Below are 19464 nucleotides of genomic sequence, written 5' to 3' on the forward strand. Positions count from 1 at the left end.
CCGAGAGAAGCGAGCGCCTGGTGATGTGGCCGCGGGGGCGGCGACCTGGAGCCCGGGCGCCGCCCCTGCCGGATCCTTGGCCGAGCGCTGGCTGGAAGACGTGGGCAGAGAACGGATGGAGGAGAGCCAGGGGGCCCTTTTCAGGGGGGCCTACCCGAGAGAGGAGGGCTGCGGCCTCTTCTCGGCAGCCCTCTCCGTCCCCACCGACCCACGCACGGCCGCATCACCGCCTGCTCCTAGGTCCGAGCCCCCAAATCTATGACTCATGATTTCTGTTCTCAGACCAAGGGGATTTCTCTTGGCTGGACTCGGTTTTCCTTCTCGCAGACTGGAATTAAAACCAAAGCACATGTAACTCTGTGCGTGCCTTTCCGCAGAGCAGCGCAGAATGGGCCGTGCGTGAGCCGAGGTCGGAGAGAAACGGATGGACCCCTAAGGGGATGAGGTTTAGGGCGGCTCCCAGCACCCTACCAGCAGGAGACAGGTGTGGAAGCAAAGTGCAAGGGCGCTGTGCAGATGGCTGGAATGCCAGACCTTTCGAGCTTGCCCACACTGGTGTTTAAATCTAGGTAAAAGTGAGCCAAAGTTTGCAATGTAAAACCGATACCTCATTTATTTTATTGAACAACTATTTCTTGAGCACCTTTTGTGTATGATTCAGGTAATGGGCTACGCCCGGGAGAGTGGGGGGTATTCCAGTGAACCAAACAAAGTTGTCAGGCAAAGAGAGACTGTCATTTTAAAAATTACACAGCTGGGGCCAGCCAAGTTGTTAAGTTCACGCTCTGTTTCGGCCGCCCAGGGTTTGCTGGGTCAAATCCTGGGCGCAGACATGGCGCTGCTCATCAGACCATGCTGAAGCGGCCTCCCCCGTGCCACAACTAGCAGGACCCACAACTGCAATATACAACCATGTACTGCGGGGCTTTGGGGAGAAAAAGGAAAAATAAAGTCTTTTCTGTTTATTAAGTTGATAGGTTACAATGTTGTGAAATTTCAGTTGTACATTAATGTTTGTCATTCGTGTTGTAGGTGCACCACTTCACCCTTTGTGCCCACCCCCCCAACCCCCCGCCCCACCTTTCCCCTAGTATCCACTAAACTGTTCTCTTAGTCCACATTTTTAAATTCCTCATATGAGTGGAGTCATACAGAGATTATCCTTCTCCAGCTGGCTTATTTCACTTAACAAAATTCCCTCAAGGTCCATCCATGTTATTGCAAATGGAATGATTTTGTTCTGTTTTGCAGCTGAGTAGTATTCCATTGTATATATGTACCACATCTTCTTTATCCATTCGTCTGTTGCTGGACACTTAGGTTGCTTCCACGTCTTGGCTATTGTAAACAGTGCTGCAATAAACATTGGGGTGCATAGGACTTTTGGGATTGCTGACTTCAAGCTCCTTGGATAAATACCCAGTAGTGGGATGGCTGGATCGTATGGTAGTTCTATTTTTAGTTTTTTGAGGAATCTCCATACTGTTTTCCATAGTGGCTGCACCAGTTTGCCTTCCCACCAGCAGTGTATGAGGGTTCCTTTTTCTCCACAACCTCTCCAACATTTGTTACTATTAGTTTTAGATATTTTTGTCCTTCTAATGGGTGTAAGGTGATATCTTAGTGTAGTTTTGATTTGCATTTCCCTGATGATCAGCGATGATGAGCATCTTTTCATGTGCCTATTGGCCATCAGTATATCTTCTTTGGAAAAATGTCTGTTCATGTCTCCAGCCCATTTTTTGATTGGGTTGTTTGATTTTTTGTTGTTGAGTTGTGAGAGTTCTTTATATATTATGGATATTAAGCCTTTGTCAGATATATGACTTGCAAATATTTTTTCCCAGTTAGTGGGGTTTTTTTTGTTTCAATCCTGTTTTCATTTGCCTTGAAGAAGCTCTTTAGTCTGATGAAGTCCCATTTGTTTATTCTTTCTATTGTTTCCCTTCTCTGAGAAGACATGGTGTCCGAAAAGATCCTTTTAATACTGATGTCAAAGAGTGTACTGCCTACGTTTTCTTCCAGAAGCCTTATGGTTTCAGGTCTCACCTTTAGGTCTTTGATCCATTTTGAGTTTATTTTGGTGAATGGTGAAAAAGAATGGTCAATTTTCATTCTTTTACATGTGGCTTTTCAGTTTTCCCAGCACCATTTGTTGAAAAGACTTTCTTTTCTCCATTGTATGCCCTCAGCTCCTTTGTCGAAGATAAGCTCCCACGTGCCACAACTAGAAGGACCCACAACTACAATATACAACCATGTACTGCGGGGCTTTGGGGAGAAAAAGGAAAAATAAAATCTTAAAAAAAATTTTTTTTAATTACACAGCTAATGACACTCTTTCTCAAACCAAAGCTTCCACCAACTCTAAGTCACAAGTGATTTGATAGCAGCTTTTCAGGTGCTAAAGGACACCAGAGGATACATTTTTCCAGTTGTGTCTTTTTCTGCTTTGCAATCAGATCGCGTTTTGACCTTCACCTTCAGGGCGAAGGGTGCTTCTGTTGTCAGTCTGGGCCATCTGCACGACAGCTCTTTACAGTGGCTCCCGCAGGTGATCTTCACCCCCTAAACTTCATTTGGAGCGAAAGCATAATTGCAAGGAATATGGAGTAACAGTGTTTTGGCTGCACTTCCAAGTGGTTTTTGCTCTTACTGTTTTGAATTACATGTCACTCGAAGGAGATTAGCTGCTCTTCCATTTGCAGAAAGTAAAGCTCCAACCAGGTAAGTGTCCCTCCTCTGGGTCAGGTAGTGTGTCAAGATTTCTGCACAAAGTATACACAGGAGAGGCCGCTCTCTCCTGGTTTTGAAAATTCTACTACCATTTTTTCTGAGAGAGCTGATGGTTTCAACTGCCCTGAATTTCATCATTTGGCCTGTCGTGGGCAACCTTCTACTCGCACAGTGCTCTTCATTCTGTGTGCCACAACATAGTGTGTATTTTTGAAATATTTCAAGATTCAAGTGGGAATCCAAATTTAAGTTACATCTCATCCCTGAAAATATCTCAAGGTGGAATTGGGTGAAGAGCTACCCACTTCTCAGAAATTAGGTCCTAATGTGTGCAGCCAACAATGATCACATTACTACTGCATCTTCTCCCCAATGGCTGGCAACTTAAAATGTGAGGCAAGTGGCTTAGAACTGAGGATATGTATTCATCTCTGCTGTGATGATTGCTAGAAAAACGCCTGCGAGTTATGAGAGTGTGTGACAAAGGGACCTGTCTGTTCTAGGGGGTAAGAAAGATCTCTTTGAGGAAGTGACATTTAGTCAGAATCTTAAGGAATGAAAAGGAGTAGGCCAGGCAGCAAAGGGGAGGGGGTGAGGAGAGCACTGGAGCTCTGGAAACTGCAGGTTTGAAGGCTCTTCGGTAGGAAGGGGCTTCACCTGCTAGGACCTTGGGAAAGGCCGCTGTGGCCAGAGTGAGATGGCTGGTTTTGCAGGAGAGGTGGGCGGGAGCCTTGAGAGCCGTGCTGAGGACTTTGGACTGAATCTTAAAGAAAAAAGGAAACCACTGAAGAGTTGGAGAGAGTGCATGTGGATACGGTCAGATTTCTATTTGTAAAAGCCATTTCCGGCTGTAGTGTGGAGGATGAATCAGAAGGGAGCAACAGAGGATGTGTGAAGACCAGCTTTCAGGCCATGGAGATGAGGAGAAGATGGTAGACTGAAGAAATGGATCAGGGTTAGAACTGTAAGGACTTGGCCTTTGCCTGTATGAGGAAGGTGAAGGAAAGAAACATCTTCAAAAAATGACTTCCATGGGGCCTGCCCAGTGGCGCAGCGGTTAAGTGCGCACGTTCCGCTTCTCTGCAGCCCGGGGTTCGCTGGTTCGGATCCCGGGTGCAGACATGGCACCGCTTGGCACACCATGCTGTGGTAGGCATCCCACATATAAAGTAGAGGAAGATGGGCACAATGTTAGCTCAGGGCCAGGCTTCCTCAGCAAAAAGAGGAGGACTGGCAGTAGTTAGCTCAGGGCTAATTTTCCTCAAAAAAAAAAAAAGAAAGAAAGAAAGAAAAAGAAAAATGACTTCCAGCTTTCTAGCTTAAGCTTATTCATTCCCTGAGATGGGGAACCTGGAGGAGGAGGTCCGAAGGGGACAGTTTTGAATTACTTTAGATGTGTTGAGTCTGATGTCTCTAGGAGACATCCGAGTGGAGATGCTGAGTATATATTTGAAAAATAAATCTGGAACTCAAAGCAGAGATCTGGACTGAAGATGAAATCAAACCTAATTTTTTTTTTTTAAGATTTTATTTTTTCTTTTTCTCTCCAAAGCCCCCTGGTACATAGTTGTGTATTTTCAGTTGTGGGTCCTTCTAGTTGTGGCATGTGGGACACCACCTCAGCACGGCCTGATGAGTGGTGCCATGTCCGTGCCCAGGATCTCAACCGGTGAAACCCTGGGCCGCCAAAGCAGAGCACACGAACTTAACCACTCAACCACGGGGCCGGCCTCAAACCTAATTTTAAGAGACCAAGGGCTATAACTTGTTGGTAAGAATTTAACCTCTAAACTTTAGAGAAAATGAGCAGAAGCAAAGGGAACCTAATATTGATTGTGCATGAGACATTTCAGAGATGATTTTGTTTAACCCTCCCAAAATGGATATAATCCTTATAGCGTTATAAGGATTATAAGTATTATTTCTTTTTTTTTTTGCAATACCAGAATGTTGGATGACAGTTTGGTAGTTTCTTTTTTTGGTGAAGAAGATTGGCTGTGAGTTGACGTCTGTTGCCAATCTTCCTTTTTTTTTAAATTTTTCTCCCCAAAGCCCCAGTACATAGCAGTATATCCTAGTTGTATGTCCTTCTAGTTCTTCTATGTGGGACACCACCTCAACATGGCATGATGAGCAGTGCATAGGTCTGTGCCCAGGATCTGAACCAGCGAACCCCAGGCCACCGAATCCAAGCACACGAACTTAACCACTTGGCCACCGGGCAGCCCCTTTGTTTCCATTTTTCACAGGAAGAAACTAAGGGTTAGATTCTTACTCAAAATTTACTTAAATTCCTGAGCCCCACCTCAGGCTGATTAAATAAAAATCTCCATGGGTAGTTCTGATGATCTCTGACGTTTAAGGACCACTGTAGGGACTACTTAAAAGTGGTCCCACAAACCACAAAAAACACTCAAAAAGGAAAAGGATTAGAGGAAACCATGATTCAGAGGACATGCAGCCTGTGCAGCAAATGTTTGTGGACACATGTTCCGGTTTCTTCTCCCAACCCCCCATTAATCAGCACCCTTCCTGGGACTCTCTAGAACATTCATTTGTTCATTCAACAAGTAGTTATGGTGGGCCTACTGCGTGCCAAATGATAATAGCCCTTCGTTTACTTACAAGTATTTATTGAGTGCTTACTAAATGCCATGCTTTCCCTGTTCTGTGCTCTGGGAATATACCAGTGAACAAAATAAACAGACGCCTGCCTTCAGAGTTCACATTCAAGTGGGGAAAGACAACAAACAAACTAATAGACATGTACGTGTATATAAAGAGAGAGACAAATGTATATCCCCTATGGTGATAACCACTTAGGAAGACAATAAAACAGGGTAAGGAGTTGGAGAGTTGGGGGGCAGGGTGGGGGTGTGTAGAGAGGAGGGGAGACTGTTTTATATGGGGTGATCCAGGGAGGGCTTGCAAGTTTGAGCAGAAAGGAGTAAGAGAGCAGCTGTGCTATCTGGGAGAGTACAGGAAGCACGAAGGTCTGGAGACAGAAGGGTGTGCATTGTGTTCAAGAGACAGCGAGGAGTTCTGTGTGGCTGGAGTGAAGTGATCCAGGAGCTGGTGTGGCAGATGTGGTCAGACAAGTAGCTGGAGGCAGGTGGTGAGGCTTGTAGGTCATTGTAGGCCCTTGGCTTTCACTCTGAGGCAGGAGCCACTAAAAGGATCTCAGCAGAGGAGGAGACCGCTCTGACTTAGGTTTCATGGGGTCACCGTGGAGGGAGCGAGGATGGAAGCAGGAAGCCCGGTGAGGAGGCTTCTATGGGAATGCAGGGGAGAGGGATGGTGGCCCAGAGCAGGGTCGTGGCAGAGGAAGTGGTGAGAGGGGCTGGATTCCAGATCCATTTGTTTGAGAGGAGAGCTGATGGGAAGGATTTGCTCATGGATTGAATGAGGGAGGTGAGAGAAAGAGAGGAGTTCAGGATGCCTCCAAAGCTCTTGGCTCAAGCAATCAGAAGAATGCAGTTACCGTTTGCTGAAATGGGAAAGACGGAGAAGAAAGTCAGGAGACAGGAGATCACCTAGTGAGGGTTTACCGTTCTAAGTGCCTTGTCTGTATGAACTGATTCGGTCCTCACAACACCTCTCTAAGTCAGTCGCGCTGTTATGCCTACTTTATAGACGAGGAATTGAGGAGTTACTCTACAATGTGCCTCAGATTCCACAGCCGTAACTGGGGAAAATAATACTCCTGAGTTTACCACTGCATGGTCTAACAGGGAAGACAGACAACTAAGTAAACAATGATAACGATATCTAGAACTATGGTAGGGAGAGTCCAAGGGGCTGTAGTTGAACAAAGCCAGAAGCATCTTCCAAAGCTTGGGGGGAGGGAAGACAGGCGGGAGTCAGGGAAGACTTCTAAGGGGAAGTGACATTAGGCTGAAATCTACAGGATCAATAGCTAAGCTAAGAGAATTTTAGGAGGGGGGATAGGAAAGGAAGGAGAGAGTATTCCAGATAAAGGGAACCACTTGTGCAAAAAAAAGGGGGAGAATTTTGAGGAACTGAAAGAATGTCAGTATGATGTTTGGTACCTCTTTTAGAGCACCTTGTTGATTGGTCCCTCTCGTGTTTCAAGGGTTCCCCATTCCTAGTGTCTTTAAGAATGTACCTTTGTGAAAGCAGAGGTCTGGTGTCCTGGATACTCATCAGGTCTTTGTCTTTCTTCAAGGGCGCCCATGAGTTCCTGCCTCTGGGCTTAGGCTTGCTGTTCTCCTAACTAGCACACTTGGTTCTCCCACAGACTTTCCAGGTCCACACCCACCAGCTGGACTCAAGGGTCTTTCCTCTTTGCTTCCACAACAGCCGGTGAAGGGCACAATTATAGCACTTAAAAATAGCACATTGTAAAGGTTTGTTATCTGTCCATCCCACTCCTGGGCTGGCAGCAGGGTCTTTACATCTCAGGCGGGCACAGTGTTGTGAGCCCTGAGTGGATCCTCCATAACTTCCCCTCTGAAATGAATACATGGATACATTTTAATTGACCTTCGTTTGCTTTTAGCAGTGTTGCTACTGGCATTTTAATTTTCTGTTCTGGCTCCACTCCCAGCAGAATTATTAAGTTATTTTAAAATTTAATTATATATTGAATTGCTCTGGCTTCTTTAACCAGACTTTGTTGAGTTTTTGCCAGGAGACAGGCTTTCCGCAACACTGGGACGCTCATGGCTGAGAGATTTTTCAGGGACGTCTGGGCATTGACTACTCTTCTGGGGATGAGAATGTGGCCTTGCTGATACTGTTTAGGTTAAGGACCAGGCAAACCCGATACTTGTAACCATTCCCTTAAATGGATGCTCATATCTCCCCCCAAAAGGACTATATAAAACTGTTCGTAGGAGCTTTATCATAGTAGTCCAAAACTGGAAATAATCAAAAGTTCATCAATAGGAGAATGGGAAAACTAATATTGGTTTGTTCATATAATAGAATACTACTCTGCACTAGAATGAAACGAATTATTGATATACTCAACAAAATGGATGAATTTCACTGACATTATGCTGAAAGAGAGCCCAGACAGAAAAAAATCTACGTACAACACATATTTGTTTTCCATTGTTGCTATAACAAATTGCCACAAACTTAGTGGCTTAAAGCAAACGTTTGTCATCGTACGGTTCTATAGGTTAGAAGTCCAATACGAGTCTCACCGAACTAAAATTAAGGTGTCAGTGGAGCTACATTCCTTCTGGGGCCTCTAGGAGAGAACCCTTTCTCAGCTTCTAGAGGCCAACCACATTCCTTAGCCTGGGGCCCTCTTCCTCTCTCTTCAAAGACAGCAGCGTAGCATCTCTGACCCTACTTCCACCCTCACATCTCTTTGGCTGTCTTCTGCCTCCCTCTTCCACTTTCAAGGACCCTTGCGCAGACATCGGACCCAGCCAGATAATCCAGGATAAATTCCCTATTTTAAAGTCAGCTGATTGGCAACCTTAATTCCCTCTTGCCATGTAACCTAAGTATTCTGAATAAATATATTGAGGATCATGGAAGTCAGATTTCCAGTGGTTCACTGCTAAACTGACTCTCTGGAAAAAAAACGAAAAATACTTGATTTGTAGCACTTGCCAATTGCTATGGTAAAAATGCTCCCGAGGCAGATTTCAAGCTACAGTCAGCTCACAAAATTACCATTATCAAGTAATCAACCCTCATGAGTTGGATCAACATGTTTCCAGCACACTGCTGCAAGTTTCTCATTCTTGAAGTTTTAAAATATAGATAGCTATAGAAATAAATATAGATATATGACGATATGAGTGTGTGTTTCTTTGCCCTCTACAGTGAGAGGGCCTAAGAGCTAGGACACATCAGTTGCAATCAGCACACCCAGCATCCAGATCTTATTTTCTAAATACCGTTCTCAACATTAGAAGAAACCAGTGCTCCTTGGAGAAACGACTAATTCAGGGCTGGGCAGGAAGAGTACAAAATAAGCCTGAAATAACTTGTACCAGAAATTAAGGAAGTGCTCAAAGAATGATGGGATATATGTTAAGGACAGATTTGAAGGTTGAAAGAGCTCCCGCTGGGACAATTTTGCTATCAAAATAAATTATAATAGTAATGAATTGAAGCCCATTAAACAGAATAAAGCTCTGTGAGTTAAAACTGAAATGAATAGGGGCTGGCCCCGTGGCCGAGTGGTTGAGTTCACGCGCTCCGCTGCAGGCGGCCCAGTGTTTCGTCGGTTCGAATCCTGGGCGCGGACATGGCACTGCTCATCGGACCACGCTGAGGCAGCGTCCCACATGCCACAACTAGAAGGACCCACAACGAAGAATATACAACTATGTACCGGGGGGCTTTGGGGAGAAAAAGGAAAAAATAAAATCTTTAAAAAAAAAAAAACTGAAATGAATAGGGGCTGGCCCTGTGGCGCAGCGGTTAAGAGCACACGTTCCGCTTCTCAGCGGCCCAGGTTTCGCTGATTCGGATCCCGGGTGCGGACATGGCACCACTTGGCAAAAGCCATGCTGTAGTAGGCGTCCCACATGTAAAGTAGAGGAAGATTGGCACGGATGTTAGCTCAGGGCCAGTCTTCCTCAGCAAAGAGAGGAGGATTGGAAGTAGTTAGCTCAGGGCTAATCTTCCTCAAAAAAAAAAAAATTGAAATGAATAAATAAGTAAATGAGAAAAGAGAAAGCTCTTTCTCACAGTAGAATACCCACTAACATATAGAGTATGAATGAGTTCGAAAATCATCACTAGATATAAAAACTAAAGAATGATAGTTTAATAAGGGACAATATGTTTACATACCTCCCTACAAATACTTGTTACTTGCCAAGAGATAGCTAATAATTTTACAGTGCAGAAATCTGACAGACACTGCCCTAACCAAGCAAAGTTAACATGACCAGTAAGGAGACACGTTTACATCATGTGCCTCCTGATATGATGCACTGGGAAGGAACTAATATCACTTCTGTGGTGTACTTGTCAAAAATATATCATCTGAGGGGCCACTCTGTTGCAAGTGGTTACGTTCGTGCACTGGGCTCCAGCCGCCCAGGGTTTCACAGGTTTGGATCCTGGGTGTGGACATGGCACTGCTCATCAGGCCATCCTGAGGCGGCATCCCACGTGCCACAACTAGAAGGACCTAACAACTAAAAAGCATACAACTATGTACTGGGGGGATTTGGGGGAGAAAAGAAAAAGAAGATTGGCAATAGTTCTTAGCTCAGGTGCCAATCTTTAAAAAATAAAAATAAAAAAAATATATATCATCTGAATCTAATCACAGGGAAATGGGAGACAGGCCCAAATTGAGGGACATTCTACAAAATCTCCCATCTATGCTCTCCAAAGATGTGAAAGTCATGCTGATGACTGGATAAAGAGGATGTGGTATATATGTACAATGGAATACTACTCAGCCAGAAAAAAGACAAAATTGTCCCATTTGCAACCACATGGATGAACCTTGAAGGCATCATGTTAAGCAAAATAAGCCAGACAGAGAAAAACAAACACCATATGATTTTACTCATATGTGGAATATAAACAAACTTACGGACAAAGAGAATAAACTAGTGGTTACCAGGGGAAGTGGGGTAGAGGCTGGGCACAAGGGGTGAAGGGGCATACTTACATGGTGTATGACAAACAATGATGTACAACTGAAATCTCACTTTGTTATAAGCTATTAGGACCATAATAAAAAAAAAAAACCAAAGATGTCAAAGTCATGAAAGACAAGACGACTGAGAAACTGTCACAGATTTATTAGAGAAGACTGAGTGTAGTGCGTGATCTTGTGTGGGATCCTAAACTGGTAAAAAAAAAGGTATATATATATATATATACAAAGTTATAAAGGACTTTATTGAGATAATTAAAATTTGAATACAAACTGGATTACATAATAGTAATCATTCATGTTAAATTTTCTCATTTTGTTCATTGTACTCTGGTTACATAAGAAAATATCCTTGTACCTAGGATTTATACACTGAGGTATTTAGGAATAAATAGACATGAAGTCTACAATTTGCTCTCAAATTATTGAAAACAGATTATATGTACCTGTGGTGGGGAGAGAGAGAGAGAGTGAGAAAATGATAAAGCAAAAAACAAATGGAGCAAAATGTATCCATTTTTGAATCTGGGTAAAAGCAGTACAGGAGTTACACTACTGGTGCAACTTGTCTATAAATCCAAAATAAAAAGTGACAGATACGGGAATAGGGACATAGGAAGCTGCTTTGGCAGCATCCCACCGGTGCAGAGGGAAAAGCCATAAAGAGACGTGCAGGTTTTGCTTCTCTTCTCTGAGGCCAGCTGTCTTCTGATGCCTTCTGTATTCTTAGTGAAATAAAGCAGGAGCTTATAGCCAGTGTGTAGGTGGTCTGTTTTGGCAGCTTCAAAGGGGAAGACGGCTTTGTGAAATGAGAGTATTCATTTTAAAATAATTCAGACCTCTCTGTCCTGCATAGCAATTCGGGGGACCTGTGAGAGTCTGAAATCAGAAATTATAAACTTGCAAAATGTTTTTCGCATGAGAAGATAAAAGAGGCAGTGTAGGATGAGGAAAGAGAACAGTACAAACTGTACGTAATTTACCAATGTAAACAAAATAGTCTCCTTCCAGTCCTCTCCCACGATTTAACTCTTGTGGGTAGTTTCTCTTCTGATTGTTTCCAGCAGATTATATACCAATCATGGTATGAAACAGTATCGTTAGAATGCTTAGTTATTGACCTCATTATGTATAGATGGTTTAAATGCTTTGGAAAAGATGCTAGCCTTAGACACCCTGTTTTGCTAGAGCAAGATCTGTGTTTCCAAGATCCTGGAAACTTGACTTCGGAAAATAAAGAGGGTATGAAAATAACTAAAACTGATTAAAACAAAAAAAAATATACTTTTGATCAAAAACTAATGAATTATATAAAATGAAATGGTTCCCCACCCTGCCTCCATGCATATTTTCACCCCTTTTAAAAAAATACTGTGCTGTTACTTCTAATTTGTTGATATTTAGCAGATTTTAACAGAGGTCTTATTTATGCTACGCTATAGATGGAACTTTGAGGAAGAAATGATGCCTTGCACTATATACAGATTTCAACCTTTAAAAGAATAATTTAAAAATTCCAGCAGATGAGGCAGAGGTTCAAGGTAACTCCAGTTTAAAGTGGCTACTCTTCAGAATACTGTCTACTCTAAATAAAATCCTGCTCTCCCCCACCTCCCACCTCCAAGTGAAAATTTTACATTGCTAGAAAATAAAGCATTTCTTTGACACAAAACGTTTGATTTTATCCATAGGATTAAAATAGGTTAATTAAGAGGCTAGCCAAAATAAATTATTTGCAATATAATTGCACCATAATTTTCAGTATTAAGTATACGTGTCTCTGGAGATAAAATAGCTTTGATTTGCAAAATCGAGTAATTAAATTAAGTAGATAATTGTTCCTAAGGGCCCACGAGCCAGGTAGTAGCAATTTGAAAAGATACCAGCATAAATAATCAGTTTGGTTAGACCGCTGAAGATAAAAAATGAGCCTGAAAGAATAAAAATTACCTTTTTAGAAAAACCTCAAAATAATAAATCCCAAATCTTACTGACTGTAGTAGACACTGTGTGTGCCTCTCTAATTTCCTTTCCACCCGCTCCCTCCTGCAGCAGATCTACCTTCTGGATGAGATTGACCCACCCACCTCCAGGGCGCTGCCCGGATTGGCCTAAACCAATCAGGATAATTCCTTTCCCCGGGTCTCCGCCAGTCCAAAGGTGGGCCCACGACCCAAGCTGGTTAGTTTTACATTTTAACTTTTGGATAGCAGTCATATTTCTAATTTCTTGAAAAAGTTTCATTGTAACACCCAATCAACAATCTGGTGCTGCCTCAGTTCTCTCCTGGTCAGAGTTTGCCCATAGTAATAACTACAGCACGTATGTAAATCAACCAACAAGTTTCTTATACTTATGTGTTTTAAGTATCTTAGTATTTAAAACAGTTCATCCTCTTTTCATACCGTTTTCCTGTTGAATAGAGTAGATGTATCCTGTAGGATTTCCCACATTCTAGATTTGGCTGATTGCTTCCTTAAGTAGTTTCCCTTAACCCACTGGGAGGTAGAGAGCTCTGGGCTTGATTTAGGAAAAAGGGGTTTTTTTGACAAAAACACTGTGTCACTGTTTACTTCCTGATTCACTACATCAGGGACACACGCAATATCCGTGTGGTCCACTTTGAGTGATGTCTGTCACTTTCAGTGATGAGGTTTTGTCGCCTTGGCTGGTGGGAATCTCTTGGAATCAGCTCCAGATTCCTTTTGACAGCACCCCAATCATCTCTGAGAGTTTCCTTGCTTTCTGGCACCACAGATTTTTCAGGTTTCTTAGGCTTATGCCTAGGTATTTTACTCTATCTTATTGCTCTTATAAATGCATTTTCTCTTCCACTATATTTTCAAAACTAGATGGCATTTGTACGTAAGAAAGTTATTGCTTTCTGTACATTTATTTCATTTCCTGCTACTTTACCAAATTCTCTTGTAACTGTTTGTAACAGTTTTTCTGTTGCTTCCCGCCTCCCCCGCCCCCAGATATACCATCTACATAGAGAAACAGTTTTACCGGCAAGCTTTTCAATTCTTATGTTTCTAAGTGTTTCCTTTTATTGAATCATTTTGGCTAGCATTGCCAATTCAATGGTTAGGTAATAGTGAAGACTGTGAACATTCTTGTCTTGTGTTTCCTCTAGAGTCCTTAGCAGGAAAGCCTCTAGTTTTTCCCCATTACGTTAAATGCTGATTTGGGGGCAGAGGTATATACGTTTTATTATGCATAGTAGGTATCAATTTTCATCTTATTGAATGTTGAATTTTGTCAAATATCTTTTTGACATCTATGGAGATCATTATATGATTTTTCTTCTTAACTCTGTTAAACTGATGAATTATATTAATAACTATACTAATATATTAATGAGTATTCTAATATCCACTCTTGCCCTCCTGGAATAAGCACTGCTTATAGGACATCTATTTTTTAATTTGCTCTTGGATCCTATTTGCTAACATTTAATTTGTTGCATCAACATTCATAATTAAGACCAGTCTTGTAATAAAGGTTGTCAGTGCCTCACCCATAACCCATTGTCACTTAACATTTGTGTACACACCTGCCCAACTTTCAATCGCCAACATTTGCAACTTTTGGCCTGAAGATTTTCTCTGGCCACTGCAGCCCACTTAACTAGAGAACAACGAGTAGGCCAGACATGTGGGGAAATTTGCACCCGCTAAGAGCAGCCCTCAACCAATGACCGACATGAGCTGGTGGATAAACGTCGAGGCTCTCCCAGGATAACTGAGGCACGGGGTCTATCCTGTCTCCCAGAATCCCCCAGGAGGATAAGTTCCATTTTGCCCTTAGTGACAATTTGCTTGATAGTAACTCATTATTGGTTTCCTTCCTTTCCGAGTTTCTCTTTCCCACTCTGGGCTCCCAAACCACTTGCTCTCGAATCTTTGGCTCTAGGCTGGCTTCCAGGGAAACCCAACTAAGCTAGGTCTATAATTTTCTTTCTTGTACAATCTTTGTGAAGTTTGGGTATCAATGCTATATTCAGTTTTTAGAATCTAGAAATTTTACTTTCATTTCCTATACTCTGAAATAGTTTAAGTAGCATTGGATTTATCTGATCTTTGAAGGTTTGAGAGAAATCCCTGTAAAACCAACTGGGCGTGGTGTCTTTATGTGGGGTTCTGACAACCTTCTCTATATTGTCTATAGAAATTGCTCTGTTTAGACTTGCTATTGATATGGGGGAAATTTTGTAAATTATATATTTCTGGAACATAATCCATTTCAAATGGTTTTATATAGGTTTTCAAATTTATTTACATATAGTTGTGCAATGTAGTATTTATAAATTTTTCTATTTCCTCTGATTCTATGGTTATCGTTCCATTATCATTTATTTCTTATATTTATACTCCCAAACTTCCCTTCCCTGGCCCGTTTTGGTTTAGGTTAGTTAGTGGTTTGTCCATTTTCTTGACTTTTTAAATAATTAGCTTTTAGGGAGCAGTTTCATTTTACTATTTCCTCTTGATCCAAAGATTGTTTGGTAGTATGTTTTTACAGCTTTAGGTGGAAGGGAGGTTTTTAAAATGTCGTTATTTTCTAGTTTTGTTGAATTGTGGTCACAGAAGGCCATTAATATCATTTGCATTTTTGGAATTTACTGAGATTTTCTTTGTAGCCTATAATATGTTAATTTTGTGAATTTTCCATGTGACTTAGAAGAAGGTTTAATCTCTATTATTAGGGTTCAGTGTTCAATGTACATTTAGATCTACTTTATTGATAATTTTGTTTACATCTTCTGCTTCCATAGTAATCTTTTTGTCCAATTAGGTCTATTCTGTTCTGAAAGAGGGTGTTAAAATCTCTAATTATTGGAGTTTTTGCTTATTTCTCTTTGTGTTCCTCTTAGTTTCTGCTTTATAATAGTTGTTGCTGTTTTATTAGACACATGAATATTAATGGCTTTCTTCTTTGTAAATTGTGGCCTTAGCATTACGAAGTGTTTTTTTTTGGTCTTCTTTTTGGTGATGAGTGTGAAGTCTTGCTAGTCTAATAACAAATTGTGAGCCTGTTTTCTTTTCATTTGAATATGCCTAGTTTATCTTTTATTTTAACCATTTCATCTTATATTTTAGGTAAGTCTCTTCTATCCAGCATAGAGTTTCATTTTGACTGTTTTTTCTTTTTCCAGCTGAGGTTTTTTTCTTTTTACAGGTGAGTGAAGCCCATTTGCATGTATTGATACAATTGATATGCTTCACTTCAGCTTTATCATCATGATATAAAGTCTTTCCTATAAAATCTGTTTTATTATCTTTCTCTCTTTCTATCTCTTTTATTTTGGTATTTAGGAAGATGTGTATTTTGTTTTAATAACTTTACATAATACCATTCAGTCCCCTCTTATTCTGATATTGTCTTCCTACTATAAACAATATTATAATTACCTAGTATCCTCCTCTTTCTGTTCTCTCCTTTACCTTAAGCATCTGATTTAATCTTTTCATTTCCAGGGGTTTCTTTCGTTTTTTTTTTTTGGTGATTAAGATTGGCTCTAAGCTAACATCTGTTGCCAATCTTCTTTTTTGCTTGAGGAAGATTGTCCCTGAGCTGACATCTGTTCCAACCTTCCTCTGTTTTATATGTGGGATGCTGCCACAGCATGGCTTGATGAGTGGTATGTAGGTCTGCTCCGGGGATCCACACTGGCAAACCCCTGGCCATTGAAGTGGAGTGCACAAATTTAACCACTATGCCTTATTTCCAGTTTTTAAAAACCAAGATTTTCTCTTTATGTATAGTTCCTGCTTTCTCGCCATTTTTGATATTTGTATTATATCCATATTATCAAAGCCTATAAAAATTAAATACTATTCTTTTAACCTTATTCTCGCTGTTTGTCCCCAATTCTACTGTAAGATGCTCACCACCAAAACTTAGGTTGGATTCCTCTAATCACTTTCTGAAGCTTATTCTCTAGTAGTCCTCAAAAAGATGATAGGAACAATATTTCCTGTGTCCTTGCATGTTTATAACTCTCTATGCCTTTAAAACTTTTATACTTGGAAGGCAGTTAAGCTAAGCCCTTAGCTTAAATTTTCTTTCTTTGAATATCTTAAATATGTTATTCAATTGCATAATGGCAAAAATTTTTCTGTCAAAATGTCCAATGTCAATTTTATTTTCCTTCCTTATAACTGAATAGATCGTTTTGCCAAAATACTCTGATTTTTTTCTTATATTTAAAAGTCCAAGAGTTTTGCCAGAGTATGTTTTGGCAGTGGCTATTCTGGACTGATTTTTCTAAGTAAATGACATGAATTTTTGATATATATATTCAAATTTGACACATTTTAGAACAATTTCTTGAATTACTTTTTAAAATAAATTCTATATTTTGGAATAATTTTAATCTTATGGAAAATTCTCTAAGATAGCACAGACAGTTCCCATATCTCTTTCACCTAGTTTCCCCCCTTTGTACAAACCATGGTACATTTGCCAAAAATAAGAACTGACATTCTGGTAGTTTGTGTTTTTCATGGGATCTGTCCATTTCATATAAACTAGAAAATTTATTGGCATAATTGTTCAGAATGTTCCCATTATTATCCATTTGATGTCTGTAGGCTCTGTAGTAATTCTCCTCTTTCATTTCTGATATTAATGATTTGTGTCTTCTCTAGCTTCCTGATTAGTTTGGGTAGTGGTTTATCAATTTTAATGATTTTTCCAGATAATCAGCTTTTGGTTTCATTGATTCTTTTATATTGTGGTTTTTAAAAAAAATTTTATTGATTTCTGCTTTTTTAAATTTTCTTTCTTCTTCTTGCTTTGGGTTTAATTTGCTCCTTTTTTTCTAGGTAATGTGGAAGCTTAGATAAATGTTTGAAATTTTATTTCTTTTTAAATATAAATGTTTAGTGCTATAAATTTTCCTCTTTGTATTCCAGGTGCATTGCATAAATTTTGATATTTTCTGTTTTTATTTTAATTCAGTTCAAAATATTTTATAATTTCTCTTGTATATTTTATTTGACTCATGGATTGTTTAGAACCGAGTTGTTTAATTTCCAAATATTTGGAAATTTTTCAGGTATCTTTCTGTTACTGATTTCTATTTTAGTTTTAGTAAACTAAATAAGGTTTTTAGTTTTGCTGATGTCAAAAAACAAACTTTGTGTGATTTCAATCCTTTTAATTTTTTGTGACTTTTGTCACGGTCTTGCATAAGATCTATCTTATTGATTGTTCTATGTGCAGTTGAAACAATGTGTATTCTGCAGTGGCAAGGTCAAGTGTTCCACATATGTCAATTAGGTTAAGTTGGTTGATGGTTTTGCTCAAGTCTTCTTTATACTTGCTAGTTTTATGTATACTTATTCTACCAATTGCTGAGAGAGGAGTGTTGAAATCACCAACAATAATATTAGTATTGCCTATTTTTCCTTTTAGTTCTATTAGGTTTTGCTTCTCATATTTTAAAGCTCTGTTATGAGATGCACCCACAATTATTATTGTTATATCATCCTGATGAATTTATCCCCTTATCATTAGAAAATATCCCTCTTTATCCTTGGTATATTAGTCAGCTCAGGCTGCTACAGCAAAGTACCACAAACTGGGGGGCTTAAACAACAGGAACTTATTTTCTCACAGTTCTGGAGGCTGGAAAATCCAAAATCAAGGTTCCAGCAGCGTTGGTGTCTGGTGAGAGCTCATCCCTGGGTTGCCGACGGCCACCTTCTCCCCGGGGCTCCTGTGGCCTCTCTTTGGCGTGTGCAGCTGTGTTGGGGAGAGGGGAGTGCTCTGCTGTCCCTCCTCATAAGGACACTAATCCTATCAGATCAGGGCCCCACCCTTACGACATCATTTAACCACAATTACTTCCCTAGAGGTCCATCTCCACATACAGCCACACTCTGGGAATTAGGGCTTCAATATATGAATTTGGGGAGGACACAAAAATTTAGTCCATAACACTTGGTAATATTCTATGTTTTGAAATCTTTGTCTGATAGTACAGCTACTCTAGCTTTATTTTTGTTTCATATTTTGAAACAAAACATACTTTGTTTCATATGTTTCTTTCATATGAAAGAAATATTTTCATATTTTTCCATCACTTGACTTTTAATCTCTGTCTGTCTTTACAGTTAAAGTGAATTTCTTGCCGACAGCACGCAGTTCGGTCTTGTTTTATGCAGTCTAACAATCTTTGCCTTTTAAATCTTAGAGCAATTTCCTCTTAATCTATTTGCCGATATTGGTATAGAATAAGTCTACCATGTTGTTATTTGTTTTCTATTTGCCCCACCTGTTCTTTGCTCCTCTTTATCTTTTATCCAGTTTTCTTTTGGATTAATTGAACATATTTTATGGCTCTGTTTTATCTCCACCATTGGCTGATTAGCTATTCATCTTTTTTATTTTCTTAGGAGTTGCTCTAGTATTTATAATATAAATCTTTAACTTATCACCATCTACTTTTAAATCCTATTAAAATACTTCATATAAAATATAAGATTCTGGGGCCAGCCCCGTGGCGGAGTGGTTAGGCTCATGCACTCCGCTTTGGTGGCTCAGGGTTTCACCGGTTCAGATCCTGGGCGCAGACCTAGCACTGCTCATCAGGCCACGCTGAGGTGGCATCCCACATGGCACAACTAGAAGGACCCACAACTAGGATATACAACTATGTACTGGGGGGCTTTGGGGAGAAGATGAAACAAAAAAAATAGAAGATTGGCAACAGATGTTAGCTCAGGCGCCAATCTTTAAAAAATACAAAAGATCCTTACAACAGATATTTCTATTTACCACGTCCATCTTCTGGGCTATTTTTGTCATATATTTTACTTCTACATTTGTTATAAACCCCACAATACATTTTTAAAAATTTAAAAGTCCTTTCATGATGCTGAAAGTGAGAAAGACTATGTTTTACATTTATCCTCATATTTTACAAAACTGCTTTTCTGGTTAACAACATCATTTGCTAGAAGGGAGAGTAAATTCTGCCAGCGCATCTTCTACCCTATTTTGGCCAGATGTGACTGTCTTAAGTTCTAAGTTATTGTTACAAACCAGCACCGTTCCGTTAGTTTTGTACAGTATCGTACCTGCGGGATGCTGCTAGTCTCAGTCAATCAACA

At 40.3% G+C, this 19464-nt stretch overlaps 1 protein-coding gene across 1 annotated transcript in view; it reads right to left on the minus strand.

The window, feature by feature from the left end:
* Nucleotides 1–252, minus strand: part of SLC41A2 (solute carrier family 41 member 2) — a 121778-nt gene extending 121526 nt beyond the window's left edge. Inside the window, exon 1 of the mRNA XM_044746345.2 lies at nt 155–252. The gene's annotated coding sequence lies outside the window, so the exon portion shown is untranslated. The remainder of the gene's footprint in view (nt 1–154) is intronic.
* Nucleotides 253–19464: the final 19212 nt, after the last annotated feature.

The sequence above is a fragment of the Equus asinus genome, chromosome 4, assembly GCF_041296235.1.
Source record: "Equus asinus isolate D_3611 breed Donkey chromosome 4, EquAss-T2T_v2, whole genome shotgun sequence".
NCBI lineage: Eukaryota > Metazoa > Chordata > Mammalia > Perissodactyla > Equidae > Equus > Equus asinus.